The sequence below is a fragment of the Dendropsophus ebraccatus genome, chromosome 4 (genome assembly GCF_027789765.1).
Source record: "Dendropsophus ebraccatus isolate aDenEbr1 chromosome 4, aDenEbr1.pat, whole genome shotgun sequence".
Classification (NCBI taxonomy): domain Eukaryota; kingdom Metazoa; phylum Chordata; class Amphibia; order Anura; family Hylidae; genus Dendropsophus; species Dendropsophus ebraccatus.
Window position 1 is genome coordinate 110,353,132 of NC_091457.1, and position 18,336 is coordinate 110,371,467.

Here is an 18,336-nt window from a genome sequence, read left to right on the forward strand (position 1 = left end):
CCACCATCCGCTGCATGCTCTGTTGTGGTCAGCTCCTTACATTCTGTCTAGCTGTCTGCTGTTCCCAAAACCACAAGGTTGTATGAGAAATTTTCCAAATTTCAAGAACAGCTGAGAATTTTTATAAATAGAATTAGAGTAATGAAGTGGAGGAAGAAATATGTTTTGCAGGGTCTTGTGGATTCTCTACCTCCCCATAAATTATTGGTCGCTACAGGGAATCTGATCCACTCACCACTAACCTAGTGTAGAATAAATTACGAGATCCATCATGGGGCACGCTACTCTGTCCTGTTCTTTCATATAGGTCTAAACTTACACAAATACTGTCTGATTGCAAGAAAGCTGGGTGATAACTAACATACTGTGTTTTCATCCATACTGTAACTATACGGTCTTGCATATACAGTATACCGTAATCTCTTGTGCTCCCTGAAGTGGTGATGGTATGGAGCTAGCTATTTTTCCATATATATAAAGGGGATCTCTTACTAGAAGCTATAAGATCATTCTCTGACTTCAAGATTTTAACCCTTACTGCATGTCTCTTTAAATATTCTAATTGGTCTATAAAATAATTATTAAAATAAAAAAGCAAGTTCTTGATAAAGACTGTATGGTATGGCCCGAATGTTTTATCATGCATTTTTAATAGAAACACTCTGATAACAATTTCACTGCTAAAATGGTTTAGTACAGAAATGTTGGGAAAAGCTAAGATGATAGCATTTTGTCAATTAGTCGTACAAAAGAAGGTACACACGTCATTCTTTATTCAATATCTTATTACCTTTCCATGTCACAAGCGCAAACTTTATATCTAGTCCATACGTGTTATGAGAAATACAACAGTGAATGTAGATAGTTTAAGTTGTTTGTTTTTTTTTATTTCAGATATTTGCAGATTTTGTCCGGCAGATGTAGCCCTGATACTGAGCAGAAAAATGTGTCACAGTAACTGTAGTGGACTTGCCGCCCCCTGGGCTCCTCGCTGTGGGTCAGAACAGTGATTGGAAGATAGTATTATAGTCCGTGATGGATACAGAAAGGCAACTATAGCGTTGTGTAAACTTACCTAACATTTACCGGAACCCTTAGCACCTGAACATTTGGCATTTGACTCCAGCTGCCTGGAGAACATGGATATAGCCATAGAGCTGCAAGGAAAACAAGGATAATGTATATGGCTGCATCCACATTTTCCTCGACTCCCTAGGGCGGCATCCAACTCAAACATTCCGCAAGTTTGCTCAACACTTCTCTTTACGTTTCTCACTGTGGGTGTCAGAGGGCCAGCAAATTTGGGGTATTATTTGTACCCCTTGGTATCAAGATGAGCTTAAATCACAGAAAACGCTCCCTCCTGAGCAGCTGGATAGGCATGGACTTCTCTCTAAGGCTGGAATCACACGCAACAGATTTTTGTGCCCAAACCAGAAGTGGATCGAACAGGAAATAGAAGTACACGTCCTCCCTTTATATTTTCCATCCCATTTGTAATCCACTTCTGATTTTGGCACAAAAACCTGCTGTGTGTGATTTCAGCCTAAAAGTCCCCATACACCTTATACCTTTGTATATATTATACAGTAAAAGTTTGAGGAGAGCAGTACAGGAATAATTGTGACTTTAGTTGATGATTCCATAATTTTTTCCACTGCTTGATGTAGTAAAACATCTGCCTTTCTGTATTTCTGTACAGTGAAAAGCTGGGTCCTCTAAGTGTGAGGATTCCATATTATTTGCCAGGAGTTGTAGGAGAGGAAACAACCTCCGATTTGTGTCCCTGTGGTTAGAGCTTTATGTTCTGAGCTGAGCAGTGTGAATGCATCCTCTGTAGCCTGTGTTTACAATATATGGCTATATATACTCTGCACCTATGACTTTTATGCTATACATTACTTACGTTACATCTAATAGATTCTAATGTTTGCTTCTCTGGAAAAGACAACTTTGAAAAAAAAGTGATCACCAGTTATAGCTTAATCTCAGAAAATACTTTATACACATTGGGCTTCATTTATCTCCCTAATGCAAACCAGGGAAGGGTTCTCAGCGATATTCTTTTGATCCTGGGGGGCGATTGTAACCTGACTCTAGACCCACTTTTAGATACCTTGGCGGGGAGGTCGTAACCTCGGTGAAAAACACCCTCTGTACCTAGGGATTAGTAGATGTGTGGAGGATTCTGCATCCGACGGACAGAGACTACTCTTATTATTCCCCTGCCCATGATTCTCACAGCCGTATAGACATGCTGTTTCTCTCGCATAATGCACTGGTTCACTCTCCAAGTGCCTCCATAGGCACAGCATTCTGGTCGGATCACTGTCCCGTATTTCTTTCTATAGCTATACCGGGCGGAGTTCCTACTGAATGGACGTGGCGACTCGCTATGAATGAATCGCTATTGAAGGATCTGGTCTGTAAGTCAGAGATAGAGAAAGCTATATCAGAGTTTTTAAGTGTTCATGAGCATGACTCTACTCCCCTTCCTCTGCAGTGGAAGGCCCTGAAATGCGTAGGAAGGGGAATCTGTATCCAACAGGGCTCCTGGCTGAAAAAGGAGCATGCGGCTAAAGTTAGGGCGCTGCTCCATGACCTTGACAACTTGTCTAAACAACACAAACGAACGCCAGATCCGCTACTGCTGCCACAACTGACAGACATTAGGACACAACTTAAAGCATGCATCACCACTATTGACAACACTCAGAGGAGTAGGTATAAAGGCTATCTTTATGCAAACGCTAACAAATGTGGTAGAGCCCTGGCCCGATATCTCCACCCACGTACGGCCCCGACGTATATATCTCTTTCCTTAGAGATCACGTGGGTGTGCAAGTTCACGATCTCTGGCTGATTGCCGCTGAATTTAGAACCTATTACAGCTCCCTGTATGCCCTGGTTGGGCGCTACTCTGATCTCCCTGCTCATACTCTGGAGGGGAAAATACGGGACTACGTTGAGGCCATGGCTCTGCCGGTAGTGGATCAAGAGGCTAAGGACGATTTAGATATGCCTTTTAGTGAGGGGGAGTTGGGGGCGGCTATAACGGCATTGAAAAGTGGGAAGAGCCCGGGCCCGGACGGGTATACGGCGGTGTTTTTTAAAGTGTTTAAGGAGCGGTTGCTCCCCTTTATGACTAAGGTATTTAATTCCATCTCAGCGATTAATGGGTTCCCAAAGCAGGCCCTGGAGGCCCACATTGTAGTCTTACCCAAGCCAGGGAAGGATCCATCTCAGTGTAGTAGCTACAGACCTATTTCGCTTATCAACTGTGACATCAAGTTATACTCAAAGGTCCTAGCTACTAGACTGAACATGATTATCCCCCAGGTCATCAATTACGACCAAGTGGGTTTTGTTCCGGGGAGGGAGGGGCGGGATAACACCCTGCGTACTATAACGTTGATAGCCCACGCGACCACTACCTCCACCAGGTCTTGCCTCTTATCTGTCGATGTGGAGAAGGCCTTCGATAGGGTCCGTTTGCAGTTTTTGATCGCATCCCTGACTCAGCTTGGTCTCGGAACTGACTTTATCACAATAGTTATGGCCCTGTACTCTTCTCCTTCGGCCAGGGTCAGGACAAACGGATCCCTGTCGGAGGCCTTCCCAATAAAAAAACAGCACGAGGCAGGGGTGTCCCTGGTTGCCCTCGCTCTACATAATCACGATGGAACACCTTGCCATTGCGTTACGCAATAATCCTGACGTGACAGGCATAGAGGTTAGGGGAGAACATCATAAACTGGCGCTCTAAACTCTTCCCACGTGAGGGATATTTTGTATTATATTACTACATGATTTGGCACTGCTTGATTATTTTAGCTTTTGATATCGAACTGCACTGTTTCTGTTTGTTCCCTATGTTTATTACTTGCATGATTGTTTTTTGTTCTCTTTAGAGGCCGAAAAGGCTTGTATGCTTATACTATGCTTTGCCCTGAGCTTGCAATAAAATTGATCTGTTTGACACTAAACTGGCGCTCTATGCAGACGATTTGCTCCTATATGATACACGCCCGCACACAACTCTCCCCACAGTACTAAAAGAGTTTGAGCAATTTGGAGGACTCAGCAACTTTAAAGTGAACCTTTCCAAAACGGAGGGCCTTAACATTTCAATCACCCCTCATGAACTCTCTCTGCTGCAGGAGAATTTTTCTTTTAAGTGGCAGAAAGAGAGTATTACTTATTTGGGAATCCAGATCCCTTCACGCTTGGAATTGCTGTTTCCGCTGAACTATCTCCCACTGCAGAGGAAGACTTTGAGCATGCTCCAATCCTACAACTGCACCTTTTTCTCTTGGTTTGGTCGGATGAACGTTGCTTAAAATGGATGTGTTGCCGCGCTTTCTTTATGTCTTTCAGACAGTACCGATCCATGTTCCGGCTACCTACTTTAAACAGCATTAGCGTGCCTTTGTCACATATGTATGGGGTAATGCTAGGGTTAGGCTGAGCGTCAAACTTCTCACTAAGCATAAATCTCGGGGTGGGACGGGGCTACCGGACCTCCGCCTGTATCATGCTGCGGCTGTCATGTCCAGAATAGTAGATTGGTCCCATCACTTAGCCACGGAACGATGGGTGACTCTCGAGGAGACTTTAGCGCCCCTGACCTTGGTCACTACGCCCTGGCTCCTAAAGATGGATCGGGACTCTGTTCAGGGCTGGCCGTACTTGGCCAAGCATACCTTTTGTGTGTGGGACCTTTGGGTGACCAGGCATGAACTCTCCCATCGCCCGGGATTGATGACTCCTTTGTTCGCTAACCCAGCTTTTGGGCCAGGTATGGCACACTCTTCATTTCTGGTTTGGCGGGCGGGCGACTCTCCTAGGTTACACCAGGTCTTGATATCCTCGAAGATTCCAACTTTGCCTGAATTGCAGGCGCAGTGTCCTGATAGAACCCTGTCCTGGTTTGCTTACAATCAGCTTTGCTCCTTTCTCCAAGCCTCCGCTGTGGGTGTTCCTACGAGCCCGGAACTCACAGAGCTAGATAACTGGATTCTGTCCTCGGGGGATGAGTCGGGCACATTGTCCAGATTGTATGCTCTACTTCTTACCCTGAGCAATACTGACAGACCGTCCTTTTTCTCCGCGTGGGAAGGAGACCTTCGTGTCACCTTTACTCCGGAAGATGAATTGAAATGTGTTTCTTTTCACACGGTCTGTCCCTCGACTCCCACTCCAAGGAAAAGAATTATAAAATCCTATCTCGTTGGTATCGGTGTCCGACCTTGTTGCATCGTATGTATCCAGAAGTGTCCGATAGGTGCTGGAGATGTCACACTGGGGAGGGTTCCCTCCTCCACATTTGGTGGGAGTGTCCCCTGCTTCAACGCTTTTGGGAAGGTGTCTTTGCCATCTATGAAAAGTATGCAGGTAAAACTATTCCGCACACTCCGCAGATTGCTCTCCTCTCGCTATTACCTGGCACTCTCGCCTCCCAAAAAAAGAGCATGCTCCGACACATATTGGTTGCAGCCAAGACCATCATTCCACGCCACTGGAAAATGGTGGGGGTTCCTACCCTGTCTAAGTGGCATAAAGAATTGCGGGCCATACAGAGAGCGGAGGAACTGGTAGCCGAGGTGCAGGACCGCGTGAAACAAACGTCTAAAATCTGGACCCCGTTGATTCTCTTTGAGAGCTCACCTGATTTCCTCTCCTTCCTGACTTAGGGGCACTGTTGTTATATTCCATGTGTTTTGTGACAACATACACTCACCGGCCACTTTATTAGGTACACCATGCTAGTAACGGGTTGGACCCCCTTTTGCCTTCAGAACTGCCTCAATTCTTTGTGGCATAGATTCAACAAGATTTTGGTCCATATTGACATGATGGCATCACACAGTTGCCGCAGATTTGTCGGCTGCACATCCATGATGCGAATCTCCCGTTCCACCACATCCCAAAGATGCTCTATTGGATTGAGATCTGGTGACTGTGGAGGCCATTTGAGTACAGTAAACTCATTGTCATGTTCAAGAAACCAGTCTGAGATGATTCTAGCTTTATGACATGGCGCATTATCTTGCTGAAAGATGTTGGGTACATTGTGGTCATAAAGGGATGGACATGGTCAGCAACAATACTCAGGTAGGCCGTGGCGTTGCAACGATGCTCAATTGGTACCAAGGGGCCCAAAGAGTGCCAAGAAAATATTCCCCACACCATGACACCAATACCACCAGCCTGAACCGTTGATACAAGGCAGGATGGATCCATGCTTTCATGTTGTTGACGCCAAATTCTGACCCTACCATCCGAATGTCGCAGCAGAAATCGAGACTCATCAGACCAAGCAACGTTTTTCCAATCTTCTACTGTCCAATTTCGATGAGCTTGTGCAAATTGTAGCCTCAGTTTCCTGTTCTTAGCTGAAAGGAGTGGTACCCGGTGTGGTCTTCTGCTGCTGTAGCCCATCTGCCTCAAAGTTGGACGTACTGTGCGTTCAGAGATGCTCTTCTGCCTACCTTGGTTGTAACGGTTGGCTATTTGAGTCACTGTTGCCTTTCTATCAGCTCGAACCAGTCTGACCTCTGGCATCAACAAGGCATTTCCGCCCACAGAACTGCCGCTCACTGGATGTTTTTTCTTTTTCGGACCATTCTCTGTAAACCCTAGAGATGGTTGTGCGTGAAAATCCCAGTAGATCAGCAGTTTCTGAAATACTCAGACCAGCCCTTCTGGCACCAACAACCATGCCACGTTCAAAGGCACTCAAATCACCTTTCTTCCCCATACTGATGCTCGGTTTGAACTGCAGGAGATTGTCTTGACCATGTCTACATGCCTAAATGCACTGAGTTGCCGCAATGTGATTGGCTGATTAGAAATTAAGTGGTAACGTGCAGTTGGACAGGTGTACCTAATAAAGTGGCCGGTGAGTGTAGGTCTCTTATCTTTGCCGTGCTTTTCCTTCCATATGAACATTGTTTAGCCATGACTGTTCCCCTTTGTGCTTTCCCTGTGTCTTTTGTCTGTGTTAGTCTTGCCTGTTCACCCTTTCTTTGCAAATAAGTTGTTATATATTTGCTGTGTAACATCTATTGGTTTCCTGCTATAGGTATGCGTATCTGTGTTCTCATACTAGCTCGAGCATCTCATCTGGGGCAGTTGAGCTGTGCATACGTGGTGGGAGGGTCTTTATCCAGCTATTGGTTCTTGGCACGGATTTTTAGAACTCGCGCTGGACTTGGTGCTCGTGCTATTCTACAAGGCTCTCCGTTGGACTTTTGGGCCCTTAATGTCATTGTACACTTTAAGCACTATGATAATGTTTCTGTTGATATGTCTGTAACCCCTATTTCAAAAATTCTTTAATAAAATAAGAGTTAAAATAACTCTTTGGGAGCTGTATAAATTATTAAAGGGGTACTCCCATATTAGCTAATCTAGTTAAACTTGTAGGGCATTTATTTAACAAACTTACTTTTAGTATATTAATGTATAATATATACGCTATATATATCAGGTGGACCTTTTTTTTTTTTTTTTTTTTTTTTTTTTAGGAGCAGAGTGGTGGTCAGTAACCTAAACTAAGAGCTGTCAGCAATCAGAGGGAAGGAGCAGCATATCAGAAGGAGACATCCTTGCTAAATGAATGTGTTTGAAAAAATAATTAACTTGATGAGTCCTACAAGTATATTATTATTAGTAGAGATGGGAATATCCCTTTTATATGCATTGGTATCTGTTAGCAGATAAAAGTATATATCACTAAGCTGCTTCTCCTAAACAGTCAGTAGGCAGATGAGCCCCTGACAGCAGTACCCTCTATACAGCCTAATGATGGGCCTGGCAGGGAAAGCAGATGTTAATAGGCATCAAAAGTAGGCCTTCCAGAATTAAAAAAAACAAAAAAAAAAACATAGCTGGTTTATTCAAAAACAGCACCACATCTCTCCTCAGGTTTCATGTGGTATTACAACTCGGCTTCATTAACCTCCAAGAAAGTGATTTGCAATACCACAACCAAACAGAGAATAAGAGTGCCACTGTTTTTTTCTTTTTAAGGAAGAAACTTTTTACGTCAGCGGCTTCTACAGGAGCAATGAGGTGTTGCGTGGAGCCCATATAAACAAGTGACGTAGCCCATGGTCGTGGTGATACCTCCAGTGCAGAAGCCACAGCTCTGACCTAAATAGAGGGGTCCCAAATAGGAGACCTCCTGCTATTATGTTTATATGCCCTCATAGGATAACTTTTATTCCAATGAACACATTAAAAGCCCGTTTCTAGGAGAGCTGAATGACAACCAAGATGTCACCCATCTTTTCCAGGCCTGAACTGTCAGTCCGTCTAGTTATGCTGTGACACATCTCCTTCCCTGATATCTTTCCATAACTGGAGTCCATTAAAGCTGAGTGATACCTTTGGGTTGCAGTGATGATGGTGGCTGTATTGTGCTTTTCCAAAACAGATACAGTACATCTAAGCATGACTGTGTTTAGTGGAAATTTTAGGAAGTAACGCTCTGCTTGTTCTTTATGGATTTCGGCTAAGAAATAAACACTTATGTGGCCAGGAGACTGGAGTCCTATAAGGAGCTGGCAAAGTAATCCAGCTCCTTAACACAATAGCTGCCTCTGTCCACCCCATGGCACATGACCGGCTGCTCAGAGCAGGGGAAATGTTATGGAACCCAAAAAAATCCTCTTACATCTGAAACAGTTTGTGTCGCCAGCAGCAGAGCTGTGGAATGTGAGCCGAAGGGAGGAACCATTGGTATAAGACCCAACATGTCCCTTGTCATGAATGAAGCATGAAATATGCCGTATGATATAGGAGGGTCAGATATACAGGTTCAGTGAATGTTCTCTCTCCTGGTACTGGGGCTGTCATAGTCAATGGGGAATAATAGAACCTGAAGCAATACAATTTTTGTGCAGTAAATCTGAATTGTCATCTTTTCTTCCGCAGGTTAGCATGAGTACAGCAGTATCCAGTGACGGTCTTTGGCACCAAGCACCCCAAGCGATCGCTTGGGGCCCCCAACATCCAGGGGGGCCCCCATGCCCTGCTCTTGTGCTCAAGACCGCTGGACAGGGCCGCTGCCCCGCTCGCTGCTGCCATCTGAACTGTAACTATGAGCACTCGTAATGAGCGCTCATAGTTACATGCAGCAGCACTGACAGGGCGGGAGACATTGGCTCCCTTCCTGTCAGTCACTCTTGTGGCCGCAGGAAGGGTTTTCCCTGCGGTCATAAGTGGCAGCTTTGTCCTTGTGGTGCCGGCGCTCCAGAGACATCACTGGAGCATCGGCGCCAGGACAAGGGGAGTGCGGCCTCTTGTGATCGCAGGGAAAACCCTTCCTGCGGCCACAAGAGTGAAGAGAAGAGGAGACACCCGGACCCAGGTGAGTATAAGTGTTTGTTTTATTGTGTTATATACTATAGGGGAGGGGGAGCACACAGTAGTCTGTTTAACTGGGGAAGCGCACATCGGGGGTTTATATAAATGGGGGGGGGGGCACACAGGGGGGCTATATAACAAGGGGAGCACACAGGGGGGGCTATAGACTACTGGGGCTTCACAGAGAGGTCTATATACTATTGGGGGCAGCACACAGGGGGTCTATATACTACTTGGGGCAGCAGAATGGGGTCTATATACAACTTGGAGAGCACACAGGAGGTCTATATCCAAGCGGGGGAGCACACAGGAGGGCTATATTCTACTGGGGGAGCACACAGGGGTCTATATACTACTGGTGGGGCACACAGAGGGTCTATATACTACTGGGGGAACATACAGGGGGTCTATATACTACTTGTGAGGCACACAGGTGGTCTATATATAACTGGGGGAGCACACAGGGGTCTGTATACTACTGGGGCAGCACACAAGGGGTCTATATAATACTGGTGGGGCACACAGGGGGTCTATATACTACTGGGGGAACCACACAGGGGGTTTATATACTACTGGAGGAGCACACAGGGGTCTATATCCAAGTGGGGGAGCACACAGGGGGTATATACAACTGGGGGCAGCACACAGGGGGTCTATATACAACTGGGGCAGCACACAGGAGGTCTATATACTTCTGGGGGAGCACACGGGGGGCTATATATAACTGGGGGAACACACAGGGGTCTATATACTACTGGGGGAAGCAAACAAGGAGTATATACTACTGGGGGCAGGACACAAGGGGTATATACTATTGGGGGCAGCACACAAGGAGTATATATTACTGGCGGTAGCGCACAAGGGGTATATACTACTCGGGGCAACACACATCGGTCTATTGTTTTGGAACGCATGTCGAGGGGGGGGCCCCAGACATAGCTTCGCTTGGGGCCCCAGAAATGCCAAGACCGCCCCTGGCAGTATCCTATTTATAAAGTTTTTCATAGCCTAAGGTTTACCTTTAACCCAAAGCTTCAAGGTGAAAACATTTTTTGGGGACTTACCTCTTTACTGTCACCAGTAAAGAGTGGTCTGTTTTTACATTTTAGAGGTCTACTTTAAAATGGCAATTTTTTTTTTTTTTTTTTATAAATGTAATTTTTATTAAAGTTTTTATGAATGTTTTACAACAATGACAGAAATGTATAAGAAAGGAGGAAGGAAGCAGGTCCCACGCAGGGGAAAGTACAATAGCGGGAGGCAAAATATTGTCTATCAATGATGTACTTTGAAATATAATAGCCATTCAAAAACAGTCAAATATCATCTTAAGGTAGGAGGCTTGTTTACGATGAAGGGCAATTAGGCGAAAGGCTCAAGAAAATCGTCCTCCAAAATAACCTCGTCTTGTAGCAAAAAAACAAACAAGTGAAGAACAAACAAAAAACAACCATGACAAACTGACGAGACCAGACAAGACACATTGAGAGGGGAAGAACAAGAGGGAAAGGAGGGAAGAAGCAGGTACCTATGCAGGATTGTCCTGTGGAGATGAGTAAAAATGGCAATTTTTTTTTAAATCATGTTTAGGAAAATCATCATCATTAGAAAACTACACTACACCATGGTATATGTCAGCACACCTTTCTGACAGTTTTCCAATGTATACCACAGACATACAGCACTTTGGCATATGAAACCAACATTACTTATCTTCTGTAGTCTGGTATATTGCAAATATTTGCACATATGTACCACCCCTTTTCTTAGGTGGCACCAGTGACTGGAAGTCACTTCTCTGTATGTTTCCTTATGAGACCTTGTATGGAGTCTGTCCAAAGAAGCTGTAAATAGTAATAGTAACTAGCCAGAGACCAGGTCTCTGACAAGTGGGCCCTGTAGTACAAAGAAGGATAACAGAGGGGTGTGGATGAGTGAGCACAGCATCTTAGTGCCAGTCACCTATTAAAAAAAATAAATTAAAAATAAATAAATAAATAAAAGTAATAAATGATATATAACAGAAAGCTTCTTTAGGTGTTTATGTGTATGCTGGGCCACAGAGGATGAAGGGATGTTACTTTCAATATCAGAATTCATCACAATCCAGATACCTCCAGCAGCCTTCCGTCTAGAATGACGTGTAAGGGGCAAATACTGTTAGCAACAAAAATGCTGTTGTACAACAGAGTCTTTTTATTTCTAAAGGAAGCCCTGGGACCACAAACTAAATATTTTTGAAACTATTTATGGTTCATAAGCCACAAGCTGGTTAATTCTTCAGTAAATATTAAAACAGGAAAGAGGGTGAATAAACTGCAGAGAATAAAAATGATAATTTTATTACAAAACCATTTTATATATTAGTTCACAGCACCACCTAGTGGCAGAAAGCGGTTTCATTCCCAGACTAAAATAGTTGGATCTGCTAATTTGTTCATACTTTTTTTTTTTTTTTTTTTTTCCCAATGGTGGCCCAAATTTGCTAACACTTTCTATGTGCAAAAGAGTAGACAGTCTTCAAATGTGCCAGATTTATAAATGTGGTGCAGGATGGTTGATTAATCTGTCGCATGTGAAGACTGTCCACTCTAAACTCTCAGGGTAGCTTCACACGTACCGACTTGCAGCGTTAATAACGCTCCGAGTCGGCTAGGTCCTGGCAGATCACTTTCACTACATACACAAAGCGGTCTGAACGACCGCTGCGTGTATGTAATTCTGCCAGCCGCTTAACCCCTTCAGCTCCCGCTCCGCTCCAGCTCTGTATACATTACCTGTCCTCGCTGCACAGGGTCCCGGCGTACTACTCTCCCGCCCGGCCAATCAGTGTGTTGCCCTGCCGCAGCCACTGATTGGCCGGGCGGGAGAGCAGTACACCGGGACCCTGTGCAGCGAGGAGAGGTAATGTATACAGAGCGGGAGCTGAAGGGGTTAAGCGGCCGGCAGAATTACATACACGCAGCGGTCGTTCAGACCGCTGTGTGTATGTAGTCAAAGTGATCTGCCAGACCTAGTCGGTACGTGTGAAGCTACCCTAAGGATGTGTACACGTACAGAATCTGCAGCAGATTTGATGGCGCAGATTTGCTTTGCATTGAATATGCGCCATCAAATCTGCTGCAGATCCTGTACGTGTAAATGTTGAGAAAAGTCAGTTTTTGGACTGAATTATAGCCCAGACGCATAAGTAATCTCTGCCAGTGTTCTTGCCTTTTTATCCTCACCTTTTTAAGGACCATAACCTTTTTTTTTTTTTCCTTTTTTTTTTTAAACTAACTCTCATCAACCTATCTGTATTAGGCCTTTTTATTTGCAGAAGTTTAAAATCGCACCCTTAGATTCACCCTCTAATACATTTATAATTTTATATTATTTATTTGGTGAGATGGAAAAAATAGCTATTTAAAAAGAAAGAAAAAAACATTGATTTTCATTGCTGTAGTCTTTCTACCTAGAAAGTTTAAAATATTCACCAAATATTCTATATTCAGAATCATAGAACATCAAAACTTTTCTATAAAGTCTCTTTAGATAAACTCTTATGACAAAAATGTAGCACATATCTTCATTGTGAAAGACAACTATCTAGACAAATAAAAAAACATTTAAAATCAATAATATGTGGAGGGAGGAGGCCAGAGGATTGGCGAAATGGTTCATGCAGAGACAGGGTCTGGCTTGTATACAGCAAGAAGTGCGTGTTCTCCATGATAACTAACAAAATATAATAAATAATCAATGTAAATTGCAAACTCGCTTTATATCACATCTACTGTTGATTTAGATTTTGAAAGTTATAACAACATTGACTCTTTAACCCCTTAAGCACCATTCCCAAAATGACCAAGTGGACCAGGCCAAATTTTGTGAATTTGATCTTTTTCACTTTATTCATTAATAACATTAGGATGCTTTTACATATCCTAATCATTCTGTGATTGTTTTCTCGTGACATATTCTACTTTATATTACTGTAAATTTGAGTGGATATTTATTGGGAATCCTTATGAAAAATCACTAAATGTATGTTTGAATTTAAGGGGATTGTATGTTATAATCCATCCACAAATCGCCCCATTTCAGAAACTGCATGCCCTAAACTGTTCAAAATAACTTCCCAAAAGTTTTTTTTTTAACCCTTTAGTTGAGTCACAGAAATAAAAGCTAAATGTGTAAGAAAATTGTAAATTTCAATTTTCTGTGCACAAATTCTATTGTAATCCAATTTTTTTCTCATAATAGAAAACCTATTACAAAAGAAATGTACAGTAATATGTATTACCCTGTTTCTGCAGTTTATAGAAATACCCCATATGTGGACATAACGTGCCAAGCAGGTGCTAGGAAAACTTCCAAAGGGAAGGAGCGACGTTTGGATCTTGGAAGCTGGATTTGGCCAAATTGGAGGACAGAGGCCATGTTGAAATTACAAAGCTTCAGTGCTGCCAAAACAGTGGAAACTCCCCACAAGTGACCCCCTTATGGAAACTACACCCCTTAAGGAACATTACAAGGGGTAAAGTGAGCATATGGACCCCACTGGTGGCAGGCACAATGTGGCAAGAAAATGAAAAATTACTTTTTTTTTTACTAAAAAGTTAGTCTAGCTTTGAATTTTGTCACAAGGGGTTAAAAAAGAAAAAAAAAACTGCTACACATGTAGAGCAATTCCCCACCAGTACGGAAATACCCCACATGTGGACGTTAAATGCCAAGCGGGCGCTAGGAAAGCCTCCAAAGGGAAGGACCGCCGTTTGGATTTTGGAAGCTGGATTTGGACAGATTGAAGGACTGAGCTCATGTTGAGTTTACAAAGCCCCAGTGCTGCCAAAACAGTGGAAACCTCCCACAAGTGACACTTATGGAAACTACACCCCTTAAGGAACATAACAAGGGGTATAGTGAGCATATGCACCCCACTGGTGACCGGTACAAATGTGGAACAATGTGGCGTGAAAATGAAAAAATGAAGCCTTTGAAGGCTTTTCTTGCGCCCGCTTGGCAATTTACGTCCACATGTGGGGTATATCTGTACTTGGGGCCAAATTCTCTACATGTTTAGTGGGTTTTTTGTTCTTCTAGCCCCTTGTTAAAATGAAAAATGTAAGGTTAGACCAACATTTTAGTCTAAAAAAAACCTTAATTTTTTAGACTAAAAGGTTGGTCTAGCCTGGAATCTTTCATTTTCACAAGGGGTTAAAAGCGGGGTGGGTGGGGAATGAGTAGAGCAATTTCCCCCCAAGGGGGAAATACCTCACAAGTGGACATAAATCACTATGTGGACACAGGACAGAGTGCCTTTTTGACCCCTCATGCTACCAGGACCTTACTGATGACAGGCACATAGGTAGGGATAATAGAGGAAAATTAAATTAGACATGCACAGAATTGGCTGACAATTGATTGCAGACATTTTCAGGAAAATAAATAGATAAACACCCCAAAACGAAAACCAAAAGACACCATTAGAGAAATTACACCACCCAAAAAATGTATTTAGAGGTGTAGGGTGTATGAGCATTTCAAAAATGTATTTTCCTGGACTGAATATGCTGCAGTGGGTGAAAAGTAGAATTTTTTTCACACTGCTCAACTGTCAGGCCAGTTTGACTCTCCACGTCGGTATTTGATGCCGACATGGAAAGTCTGCCCTTCACTAAGGGTGCGTTCACACTGAGCAAAATTGGTGGAATTCCATGGTAGAGCTTTCCGGACTGGAATCTTGTCTGCCCCAGTGTAAACCAGTGTGTCTATGGGAGGGCTTGCGTGCCTCCGCTCAGAGAATTGACATGTCAATTCTGTGAGCCGAGAGCAGTGGCATGCCAGCACTCCTCCGCCATGGAATTCCACCTATTTTGCTCAGTGTGAACATACCCTTAGGGTATATTCACATGGAATGGATTCGCAGTAGATTTTATGCTGCAAATTCGCAGTGAAAGCCACTGCGGATCCCTTCCTGTCATTTTCAATTAGGTTAAGGGGGCTGACTGTTACATACCCACAGCGGGCTGATATCACTGCGAATTGGCAGCTAAAATTCCGCTGCAGATCCATTCCATGTGAATCTACCCTGAGGGTACGTTCACACTGAGCAAAATTGGCAGAATTCTGCGGCAGAACTCTAAAATGCGGAATCCTGCCTGCCTCAGTGTAAACCAGTGTGCTTATGGGAGGGCTTGCGCCCCTCTGCTCAAAGAATTGATATGTCAATTTTTTGAGCTGAGGCGCACAGGCCCTCCCATAGACACACTTTTTGACACTGAGGCAGGCGGAGCTCTGCCACGGAATTCCAGATTTTGCTCATTGTGAACATTCCCCTTTAGAAAAAAAAATTTAAATGTGGTCTAAATTAGGAGATAAGCACGGTTGAAAAGTAGAAATGGCAATTTTCACACTGCTCAACTGTCAGGCCAGTATGACTTTCCACATAGGTATGTGATGCCGACACGAAACAAGTCTGCCCTCCACTAATTATGCCGTGTATGTCTCCTATAAAAAATAAAAATTAAAAAAAAAAATTAGGAACTTTGGGAAATTTGAAGACTGGAAAATGTAAAGGTTGGGAAAATTGAAAGTTTTGAAATTTGGGAATTAGTACTTCATGGGCATAGTAGGGTACGCCTTGAAGCACTCGTTGATGCAGAAGCCTGGTTTATCGGGTTAGATATTGCACTGATAACACGTGTCCTTTTTAAACCCCCTTTTGTAGCAGACTCTGCACTTTTTCTGGCTTCTGCCCCTCTTGCCAGTGTGTGGGACTGGGCCAGGAAAGTGCTGCCCTGGGACAATACGGGGACCTCCAGTTCCAGAAGTACTAGGCCCTCCTCCGTCTCCACCACAAAAAAATTAGGGCTTTGATGACTGCCTCCTGAAACTCAAGGTATTTCCCAGGGTGGCCAGCACAACGATAAATTACAAAAGCATTGTACATTGCCGTATGGACCATGTGCATTGCCAGATTTTTGTACCACACGTTGGTCTTTCGCAGAGCACTGTATGGTTTGAGGACTTTATCCAACAGATCAACTCCTCCCATATACCGATTGTAGTCCAAAATACAATCGGGTTTCAGTGCAACTGCGGTGGTACCAAAGACTGGGACAGGGGTCGTCCCAGCACCATGGATTGTTGTCAATATAAGGATATCGCGTTTGTCCCTATATTTGACTAACAACAGGTTGCAGCTACAAAGTGCCATGCTGTCACCCAGTGGCAGTGGTTGTACCACAGGATGAGTCGGGAGGCCTCTCTGATTTTTTCTCACAGTGCCACAAGCTACAGTAGCTCGGGCTACGAGGGATTGGAAGAGAGGGAGACTAGTAGAAGTTGTCCACGTAGAGGTGGTAACCTTTATCCAGTAGTGGAAATACCAGTTCCCAGACGAGCTTCTCACTAACTCCCAGAGTGGGAGAGCATTCTGGAGGTTGGATGTGGGTGTCCCTCCCTTCATGAACTCTAAACTTGTGAGTGTACCCTGAGGTACTCTCAAAGAGTTTGTAGAGTTTGATGGCATACTTGGCAGGCACAGAACTGCTAGCAGGATCTTTCCCTGCACACACAGCAGGCGGCACAGGGGTGGAAGCAGTGGCACTGGGGCTGGCAGGGCCGGACAGCTGGGCACAAGGGGGGGAAGCAGGACTCGCATGGATCGCTCTCTGCTCGCGTTCTCCTGACAGAAAGGACGCGAGCAGAGAGGCATGACTTCCACAATCCCCCTGAAAGGCTGTGATTGGCTGGTCAGAATTGATCAGCCTATTACAGCGATCAGGGAGGTGGGGAGCGATTTCCCAGCTGCATATTAGTAAGAGAAGCAGCAGCAGCCATTTTTACTATATATGGGCAGAAATAACCCCTGCAGCCAGGGCCGCATTAACTTTATCATAGGTCCGGGGCTGTTCAATAAGCCTGGGCCCCCCAACTCCACTGTAACGATGGCAGCACTAGCGTGGTGTTCATAGTACAGGACAGATAATGTCATGATGCTCGGATTTGTGCAAAATTGCAGTAAAAAGCAGTGATTTTTTTGCAAATCATGGCAGAGCTGTAGCCAGGAGACAATATGCAGTGTCCCAGAATACTCATACTTTTATTACAACCAGTTCTGTTTTGGAAAGCTATGGTCCACTGCAAACTGCGTGTATTGTGACACCCCTGCAGTATTCAGGTCTGCTATTCCATTCATTTATTGCATGTATATTCAGGTATCAGTGCCTAATGGTATTATGTCGCCTCCTAGTGTTCAAGTATGGTACTTCTCATGTATATTTCTCTGCATATGCCTAATGGTGTGATGATGCAATGGCTGGATGTCACGTGACTGTGCCCCTGCTTCCATGGTAACTCCAATGGTCATCGAGCTTTTGGCTGGGGTTACCATGTGACTTCCTGTGCTACCTCAGTCTATCTCCTGCCCCATAGGGGATAGGGTGTGTTGCTCTGCTGTTCCTGTGCAGTCTAGTCTTGTCCTCCACCTTCAGGAGACAAGTTCTGTCCATCCTCTCTCCCTGCTAAGAGAGAGACCTGCGTGTGCTCTGCTGCTCCAGTCCACTGGCTGTGTTCCTGTCTCAAGTCTCAAGATTCTCATCTGGGTGTCGATTTTTCAGTCATTCTTCAGTTCCTCTCATCATCATCTTCTCAAATCATCAACAGCAAGTATCTCATTCAAGTCTCATTCCACCCAGCATCTCAACTTCGGTTTCACTACTACTCCCATCATTCAGCACGCTACTCCCACAGCCTATTGCAGCATCACCCATTACTCTGCTTTATTCAAGATTGCCTTATTCCCGGTTGCATCCGGAGAGACTGTTGCTACTAGTTACCACTGTTACAATAAATATACAACTACCGTTGTTTCTGAACCTTGGCATTGGTGTGATAATTGGTGCCCTGACTAAGGACAACGAAGAATCGCATGCCCAGTATTCCCGCAGGGTCAGGAGTCCGGTTTCCAGCTGTATC